At 47.3% G+C, this 10,211-nt stretch overlaps 1 non-coding gene across 1 annotated transcript; it reads right to left on the bottom strand.

The window, feature by feature from the left end:
• Window positions 1-6,914: 6,914 nt before the first annotated feature.
• On the bottom strand, window positions 6,915-6,987 carry trnak-cuu (transfer RNA lysine (anticodon CUU)). The gene has a single exon. It is a non-coding gene; the product is annotated as a tRNA-Lys (tRNA).
• Window positions 6,988-10,211: the final 3,224 nt, after the last annotated feature.

Genomic DNA, 10,211 nt, shown 5'->3' with positions numbered 1-10,211 from the left:
CTTTCTCAATCATGCTGTAGGCCCTCTCGGCCTTAGACAAGCTCCTGGAAGCATAGGCTACAGGTTGCAACTTCCCTACAATGTTAGCTTGTTGTAATACACACCCAACTCCGTACGACGACGCGTCACCTGCTAGCACAAGTCTTTTACACGGGTTATACAATACAAGCAGCTTGTTGGAGCATAAAAGGTTGCTGGCTTTGTCAAAAGCAATTACTTGTTTTTTTTTCCCCATACCCAGTTCTCATCTTTGTGCAATAACACATGTAGGGGCTCTAAAAGGTGCTTAACTCCGGTAGGAAGTTACCAAAATAGTTGAGGAGTCCCAGGATTGACCGCAGCTCCGTGACGTTCTGTGGCCTGGGCGCGTACATGATAGCCTCTGTCTTGGCGTCTGTGGCCGAATGCCGTCCGCCGTGATCTTTCTCCCGAAAATCTCCACTTCTGTTGCCATGAAGACGCATTTCGACCTCTTCAGCACAGCCCTACGCGATCGAGTCGCTGGAGGACCTCCTCCAGGTTTTGTATGTGTTCGACGGTGTCCAGACCCATAACCAATATGTCATCCTGAAAGACCATCGTGTGTGGTACCGACTTGAGTAGGCTCTCCATGTTTCTCTGGAAGATCGCTGCAGACGACCGAATTCCAAACGGGCATCTGTTGTCGCTGAACAGTCACTTTTGCACGTTGATGCAGGTGAGGCCCTTCAAAGACTCCTCCAGCTCCCACGTCATGTAGGCCGAAGTCAGCTCAAGCTTGGTGAACGCCTTGCCTCCTGCCAGCGCGCCAAATAGGTCGTCTGTCTTAGGTAGCGGGTATTGGTCCTGCAGCGAGAAACGATTAATAGTTACTTTATAATCGCCGCAAACCCTGACCGTGCCATCACATTTGAGTACTGGAACAATCGGGCTGGCCCATTCGCTGAATTCCACTGGGGAGATGATGTACTCGCGTTTCAGCCTGTCCAGCTCGATTTCCACTCTCTCCTCATCATATGAGGTACCGCTCGCGCCTTGTGGTGAAAGGGTCGTGCCTCTGGGACCAAGTGGATCCGCACCTTCGCACCGGAAAGGTTTCCAATGCCTGGCTCAGAAAGGGAAGGACATTTGTTCAGAACCTGGGTACATAATGCCTCATCGACATGTGATAGCGTTCGGATGGTATCCCAGTTCCAGCGGATTTTGCCCAGCCAGATCCTTCCAAGCAGTGTTGGGCCATCTCCCGGGATAATCCAGAGTGTCAGTTCGTGCACCGTGCCCTCGTCGGTGACCTTGACCATGGCGCTGCCCAGGACAGTGATTAGCTCTTTGGTGTACACTCTCAGTTTCGTGTGGATGGGGCTTCGGGCTGGTCTGAATGCGTTGTTGCACCACAGTCTCTCAAACATCTTTTTACTCACGATGGACTGGCTAGCGCCAGTGTCCAGTTCCATGGTTACGGGTAAGCCATTCAATTTTACATTTAGCGTTATAGGTGGACATTTCGTCGAAAATGTGTGCACCCCGTGTACTTCAGCATCTGCCTCCTCTCTCTGAGGCTCGAAATTGCTTTGATCCACCATGGACCGATCTTCCTCTGCCACATGGTGGTTAGCAGGTTTTGCAGAGCTTTCAGCTCATTCGCAAGCTCGTTGGAGATGCCCCATTGTTCCACAGCTCTTGCAAACATACCCTTTGAAGCGGCATGAATAGGCTGAATGGAAGCCTGCACAACACCAACAAGGTGTGAATTGCCTTGCACTCATCCTTTGTTGGGGAATCTGAGTCATCTGGGTCACCTGAGGCCTGCTGGCAGTTGCAGCTTCGTGGGTTCTGCCCTGTACATTCCTGCTCACAAACACAGTTCCAGTTAATTTATGAACATTGCTAGCACTTGTGTGCTGAGAGATTTGTTTGGTGTTTTCACTTGTGGACATAAATACCTCTGTTATCGCAATGGCCTTACTGACGATCGGTGTCTCTACAGCCAAAAGTTTTCGTAGGATGGTCTCGTGGCCAATGCCCAGTCCAAAAAATTCTCTGAGAATTTGCTCCAGGTAGCCATCAAACTCACATTATCCTGCAAGTCGCCTTAGCTCGGCGAGGTAGCTCGGCACTTCCTGATCTTCAGTTCGCTGGCACGTATAGAACCGATACCTCGCCATAGCACGCTCTCTCTCGGGTAAAGATGGTCCCGAACCAGTGTACTCACCTCCTCATACGACTTACCTGTGGGTTTCACCAGAGCCAGAACATTATTCATGAGGCTGTAGGTCTGAGCCCCACAGACTGTGAGGAGGACCACTCTCCTTTTTTGCAGCACATCCTTCTCCGTCCAGCTCGTTCGACATAGTCTTCCCAGTCCTCACCGTCCGAGAACTTCTCCAGGATGCCCACAGTTTGCTGCATCTTTGTGTTGGATTCGTATTCTCGACGCCAGTTATTGTGTTCCTAACACAGATGAGGCTGCACACAGGGAAGTTAAAGTAACAGTGACCTCAGTCTTTAATAAGACACTCTAGAGTGAGAAACTGGCCTTAGGGGCCGGCTTAAATACAGTGCTCCTAAGGGGTGTTGGGATCCCTTGGGACTTCAGGGGATGAGCTCCCTGATGGTGGAACATGGGAGTGCATGCTTTACAGATACACAACACATTCGTTGCCTCAACTTTGCTTCCTGCCAACATCCCTTGTATTTAACCTTCGCCGCACCTCCGCCACAATCTCTCACCGCTCCTCCACCACGATCTCTCACAGTTCGTCCACCACGATCTCTCGTCACTCCTCCGCCACGATCTCTCACCGTTCCTCCACCACCATCTCTCGCCATTCCTCCACCACGACCTCTCACCGTTCCTCCACCACGATCTCTCACCGCTCCTCCACCACGACCTCTCACCGTTCCTCCACACTGACCTTCCCGCTCCTCCGCTGTACCTGGGTCCCGCCGATGTTCCTGCCTGCCCACGCACAAAACAGCGACCTGTGTTTTGATGACGTGCAGCAGAGCAGGACTCCAGCTGTTCTGGTTAACCCTTGCCACTGGACCAAGACCTCGCTCTGTCAAGCCCGTGTGGTGGCTGGTGGCCAACGGTCACACCACGTTAAAACAATCCACCCACAGGCATCTTCCACCCTTTGATTGGAGTTCAGAACTGGAACATCGGGTCCTTCATTGAAACACCTGTGAACCCATGTGGAAGTAAGCCTTCCTCGTTCGAGGACCGGCCAATGATGATGATGATGATGATGATGTGTGGGACCTTACCAAATGCCTGCTGGAAACCATCAGATTAAATCTAGTCAGACCCATCCCTTGATTCAGTTTTCACTGGCCTTGCCTTAGGAAGGATATATTGGCGTTGGAGGGAGCACTGTGTCGGTTTCCCAGAATGATACCTGGATTCCAATGTTTAAATTAAGATATGAGATTACACCCACTGGAAATTAGAGGGTCGAGCATTGATTTGATCAAAATTGTCAAAGATAATAAGGGAAGAGATATAGTAGATAGAGAGAAATGATTTCCGCTGGTTGGGGAGTCCCAGACTTGGGGCCATAGTCTAAACATTAGAGACAGACGTTTCAGGAGTGAAATTAGGAAACATTCCAACACACACATGGTGGGAGAGGTTTGGAACTCCCTTCTGCAAAGGGCAGTTCGTGCTAGGTCATTTGTTCATTTTACATCGCATTTTGATCAAAGGTATTAAGGAAGATTGTCCAAAGGCGGGTATATGGAGTTTGCTCCCAGATCAGCCATGATCTCATTGAATGGCGGAACCGGCTCGAGGGGCTGAATGGCCTCCTCCTGTTCCTGTGTAACAGGCTTGAGCGGCTGAATGGCCTCCTCCTGTTCCTGTGTAACAGGCTCGAGGGCCTGAATGTACCTCCTCCTTTTCCTCTGTAACAGGCTCGAGAGGCTGTATGGGCCTCCTCCTGTTCCTCTGTAATAGGCACGAGCGGCTGAATAGCATCCTCCTGTTCCTGTGTTACAGGCTCGAGGGGCTAAATGGGCCTCCTCCTGTTCCTGTGTATCAGGCTCGCGGGGCTGAATGGGCCTCCTCCTGTACCTGTGTGTAAGGTCTCTGAAACAAAGGGAGGTGATATGAGAAAACATAAACTAAATGGTATTGTGTTAAAAGAGAAGCAGAAGGATTGAGTGATTTACACACAGAAATCTTTGAAGCTGGGTAGATAAGTTACTAAGTTGTTTAAAAAGAATACAGGGCCCTTGGCTTTATATGAAGTGAAATAGAGGACACCAGCGAAGAAGTTGTACCATACCTTTTCAATCCCGGTTTAGGCCTCAGTTGGAGAACTGTTTACAGTTCTGAGCACCACAATTTAGGAAGGATATCAAGGCATTGGAGAGAACGTAAGAAATATATAAGAAACATTTTCTATTGTTGTAGAAGACACAAACACAGGCATTCATCGAGAATCAACATGCAGGTGACCACACACAGATTAAAGAGCCAGAGAGACCGACAGAATCGGGTAACACCGGCAAATAGACAAGAGATATTGACAAGGACTGAAAGCACTTTGCGATCAGAAAATTGACGGCCCACCTGTGGTTAATGACACGGCTTCTGATGATTGATCTCCGTACAAGCCTTGAAATTCAGGAGAACAGGTATCGTGGTTTGAAGCTCGAGATAAAGCTCGAGATAAAGCCACGGGGCGATACCAACAGGCGCCTGGCAGCAATCAGCGACAGGAAGATGCACCTTCAGCAGGCCCGGCTAGTTCAGTCGGTGGAGTATTAGGCTTTTAATCTCCGGGTCGTAGGTTTGAGCCCCATGTTGGGTGAATTATTGTCCTTAACCTTTTCTGGTGTTTTCACTGGAAAACATTATTAATGAACCCATAATCTTCTTTTGCACAATGAACAAAATGCGAACTGAGGGAGAGTTGATCATTTGATCATATGTTCTGTGCTCTGTATGAGAACTCAAGAACCAGCAGCAGGAGTCGGCCATTTGGCCCTTCGAGCCTGCCTTCTTTTGCAATGAAACAAATTATAACCGTGTTTTTAAATGAGCAGTGCGAGATATTTATATGGCACATTTCAATGCTTCACAAAACCATTCCTTTCGTTACAGCCACCCAGGATCGATTCCCGGTTTGAGAAGTAACTTTGATATCATTGTTTGCAATTGAAGTGGGGTCATTTTATGAAGTTCGATGGATGTCCCAAAGCACTTGAGAGTGGTGTCCAAACAAATGAGTTTGCAATTAAAAACACTGAATGTCAGGAGTGGGATTTGACCCCACACTTCCAGAGGAGACAGTGACCTGAACACAGCACCTTAGACCGCTTGGCCATCCGGACTGTTAGAACCTCCAGTTACAAGTTATTACTCTGGAAAGTTTCAGACCGGGCACTTGTTCAGTGTTGCTGGAAGGCCCAGTGGCCGGGATATCCTCTCCCCCGTTGTTTTCCTGAGCTTGTGCACGGTGTCCGGGGAGCTTTGGTCCCGGTCCGAGGTAGCTTGCATCATGTGACAATGCACCCCGGACTGCTCTTCTTCCCTTTTATCGCACATTAGTTTTTGGTGCAAAAATAATATCTCCAGTGGAGACAGTGATCTAAACACAGCACCGCATACTGCTCGGCCATCCTGACTATTCAGTGCTGTGTGTGGCCACCTGCAGGTTGATTTTGAACTTTTGTGTCCTGTAACATGCAATAAATGAGGGCAGCAGGCGTATCTCTGCCTGACACCGGGGAAGCAGTGAGACAGACATTGCATTGTGTTCAGGTTTAATCACAGCAATATCCGCAGTCAGGAGCTGAAAAGGACGAAGAGCTCAAAAAACACAAGAAAAAAGCAAAGAAATGTCAGCAATTGTGGTAAACTCTTTAATGTGTTTCCTGCTCGTTTCGTGATGCGGCGCTCACAGAGGGAGTACGAATTCAGAAAATAATACTTCCATTCAAAATATTTAAAATAATGACATGCAACTAATTAAACTGTGTGCCGGGGGATGGGGATGGGTGAAGATTATTTGTTTTATGCCCCATTCATTAACCGACAGCGTTGTTTTGTAGAATTGTTACTGAGGGACAGTGGAAACTTCAATAACTGAACTTTAATTATTTAAGGATTTTGAATCATTGATGAAGTTTTCTCCCCTATCTGACTTTACTCATTCTGTATGTTGGAGACTGGTTTAAAATGTTCAGTGCTCATGCGACAAGGAATCTGGGGCGACTTTTGTCCAATTTATTTCACAGCAAATGTATTCTCCAAAATACAATTTCCACCAGGGCTCGAACCGGGGACTTTTCACGTGTGAGGTAAATATGATAACCACTACACTACAGAAACACTGTGTCTAAAGCAACCTTAGGAATATAACCAGAGCTTTAACCTACACAGCTGGCCGATTCTTCAGGAGCTGGTTTTACGAGAAGAGAATGACGGTGCTATATTTCGGAAGGCAGTGAGCGTGGCAGGAATTGATCTCGTGTTTCCCAGACTTCATACATAGGAACAGAAGATGGCCATTTAGCAGCGAGTGGTTAGGATCTGGAATGCACGGCTTGAAAGGGCGGGGGAAGCAGACTCAATCTTATCTTTCAGACGGGAGTTGGATAAGTGTCTGAAGAAAAAACAATTGCAGGGCTACGGGGAAAGGGCGGGGAGTGGGACTCGCTGAGGGTCGGCACGGGCTCGATGGGCCGAATGGTCTTCCGTGCTGTAACCATTCCATGATTCGATCAGTTAGTGGCACATTTTATAGTGTGGCTGGGAGCACAACATTGCAAAGGGACATGGATTGAGTCGCCAAAAGTAGAGGCATCTGATTTAGGAGATTCGCGGGGCGTGGGAATTTCGGAGTTTAATGACTTTGAAAGCAACATTTTTGTTTTGTGCCGTTTCGGTCAGAGGTTTTCCATTAAAGCAACATTAAATGAAAAGAAATCGCCCAACGTTGGTATCGAACCCACGACCCTGAGATTAAGAGTCTCATGCTCTACCGACTGAGCTAGCCAGGCTTCCATTCAAAGCAGGTTTTTATCACTCATTGCAGCCAGGCGCCTGTTGGCTCCGCCCCAGATGTTTAAACTTGCTGTTGAAGAACTGCCAGGATCTTCTTGAATGGTGGACCAGGTTGGAGGGGCCGATTGGCCAACTCCGGCCCCTCATCCTTACGTGTTTATGTTTACGTCTTTATGCGGAGCTCCTTTCAGGATAAACGAGCCAAAGGAGGACAGGGAAAACGTTATAAGGACACCCTCAAAGCCTCCCTAGTAAAGTGCGACATCACCACTGACACCTGGGAGGCCCTGGCCGCAGACCGCCCGATGTGGAGAAAGTCCTTCTGGGAGGGCGTTGAGCTCTTTGACTCTAGACGCAAGGAGCATGAAGAGACCAAGCGCAGGCAGCGGAAGGAGCACACGGCAAACCAGTCCCACCGACCCCTTCCCTCGACGTATGTCTGTCCCACCTGCAACATGGTCTGTGGCTCTCGTATCGGAATGTTCAGCCATCAAAGGACTCACTTTGGGATGGAAGCAAGTCCTCCTCGATCCCGAGAGACTGCCTCTGATGGTGTCTATGATTTGCGATACACTGCGGAAACATCTCCACTTTCAGCACCAGATCACCAGAATTAAACCCAATGGGATCGGGAGAAAAGTTCCTCATATGCTCAGAGCAAAATATATCATATGACAATAGAATTTTATGTGTTAATTAATGATGTTTAAATCAATGCTTCATTTTTTTTTACACAGGAGATGCATAAACATGTGTAAAATAGATGAACTATTTTTTTATAAGGTTTTGAATTAAAAGTACAATTTCCCTGACCGGGAATCGAACCCGTGCCGTGGCGTTGAAAGCACTAAATCCTAACCACTAGACCATGAGGGAACCTGGTTTGGATAAAGTATTTTTTTAAATAAAAATAATTCTCTGCCTGACACCTTGGAAACAATGAGACAGCCCTTGGAGCAAGGGTCTGGTTATTGCCAAACAGCAAAGGAAATATTAATTCTGGAAGAACATTATCCGAAAGAACAGTGACCACGACGTGATTTGAACATGCAACTTTCGGATCTGGAGTCAGACACGCTACCATTGCACCATGAGACCTACACAGTGAGCTAGAGATGTTCGTCTCTATGAAGGTTCTGTAATACAATGGGCTTTAAAATCTCGGCCCATTCCCACCAGGTATCACAAGCAGCGTTCACCTGACAGGCACCGCATGGTTTCTTCTTAAACTTTTCTCTTGCTTTCACGGGAAACCATCATTAATTAACCCCTCATTTATTTTGCACAATCAAACAAATGCTAACTCAGGAACAGTCCATACTTCAATCATTTGTCCTGTGCTTTGCATCTTAACTCGAAAACCATATCCCATTTTACTCACTGTGTTATAGCTTTCTGGTTCAAAATCCTCATTGCCGATGACACCACGAATCTGGGGCAACTTTTATCCAATTTTAACAGCACCGGTTATTCCTACCGTGCACACAACATACAATCAGTGGTAAAGATAAAATCCCAACATGCGTATTTTCAGATTCAACGCTGTAGCATTTCAAATAAAGTGAAAGAATTTTGCACTGTAAAGATTTGCAAGTGTTGCTTGTATTTGTGTCTTTAATGAAATTTTGTGGCTTCTGACTCCCATTCATGCCACTGCTGAATAAGAAAGGAGGGTTTGACATTGACCAGTCTGCACTGCCCCTGATATTTGTGAGCTCATCCTTTATATTCAGTGGTTTCTCGCACTTTGATGGGCTGCAGTGTAGCGGATATCACGTTGGCCTCACATTGAGTACTGTTGAGGGGGATGACTCATCAGGGGAGTGCAGCAGCAGCCAAGTTCATGGCACCGTGGCTGGCTCTGCTGCACAGAAGGGCAGGAAAAAGAGTGGGACAGCGATAGTGATAGGGGATTCGATTTAAAGGGGAATAGATAGGCGTTTCTTCGGCCGCAACCGAGACTCCAGGTTGGTATGTTGCCTCCCTGGTGCAAGGGTCAAGGATGTCTCGGAGCGGGTGCAGGACATTCTGAAAAGGGAGGGAGAACATCCAGTTGTCGTGATGCACATTGATACCAAAGATTTCGGTAAAAAAATGGATGACGTCCTACGAGATGAATTTAAGGAGCTAGAAGCTGAATTAAAAAGTAGGACCTCAAAAGTAGCAATCTCGGGATTGCTACGAATGCCACGTGCTAGTCAGAGTCGGAATCGCAGGATAGCTCAGATGAATCCGTGGCTTGAGCAGTGGTGCAGCAGGGAGGGATTCAAATTCCTGCGGCATTAGAACCGGTTCTGGGGGAGGTCGGACCAGTACAAACCAGACGGTCTGTACCTAGGCAGGTCCTGAACCAAAGTCCTTAGGGCGGAGTGTTTGCTAGTGCTGTTGGGGAGGAGTTAAACTAATATGGCAGGGGGATGGGAACCAATGCAGGGAGACAGAGGGAAACAAAATGGAGACGGATACAAAAGACAGAAAGGAGATGAGTATAAATGGAGGGCAGCGAAACCCAAGGCAAAAACCAAAAATGGCCACTGTACAGCAATATTCTAAAGGGTCAAAATGGATAAAAAGGCAAGCCTGAAAGCTCGGTGCCTCAATGCGAGGAGTATTCAGAACGCCGGAGAGTGCTTTGAGCTAGTTAGAGTGGGTGAGAGCGCAGATAAAAAGGAGCCCAAGAAAGAATGCAAAAGGCAGGAGGCAACAGAGCAGAGTAGCACTGGGGTAAGTGTAAACCACAAGGTAATAGGAAGGGACAATATGTATGATTATATAGGGGCTGCAGGAGGGGTCAAAACTAAAAATCATAGATTAAAAACTAGTATTAAATACTTTACCTAAACGCACGCAGCATTCAAAATAAAGTAAATGAGTTGACGGCACAAATCATGACAAATGAGTATGATTTGGTGGCCATTACAGAAACTTGGTTGCAGGGTGGCGAAGACTGGGAATTAAACATACAGGGGTAGCTGACTATTCGGAAAGATTGACAAGAAGGGAAAGGAGGTGGGGTAGCTCTGTTAATAAAGGATGACATCAGGGCAGTTGTGAGAGATGATATTGGCTCTAATGAACAAAATGTTGAATCATTGTGGGTGGAGATTAGAGATAGTAAGGGGAAAAAGTCACTGGTGGGCGTAGTTTATAGGCGCCCAAATAATAACTTGACGGTGGGGTGGGCAATAATCAAGGGAATAATGGAGGCATGTGAAAAAGG

This window comes from Pristiophorus japonicus, unplaced genomic scaffold, assembly GCF_044704955.1.
Source record: "Pristiophorus japonicus isolate sPriJap1 unplaced genomic scaffold, sPriJap1.hap1 HAP1_SCAFFOLD_113, whole genome shotgun sequence".
NCBI classification, from domain to species: domain Eukaryota; kingdom Metazoa; phylum Chordata; class Chondrichthyes; family Pristiophoridae; genus Pristiophorus; species Pristiophorus japonicus.
This window is presented reverse-complemented; position numbering and strand designations above follow the sequence as displayed.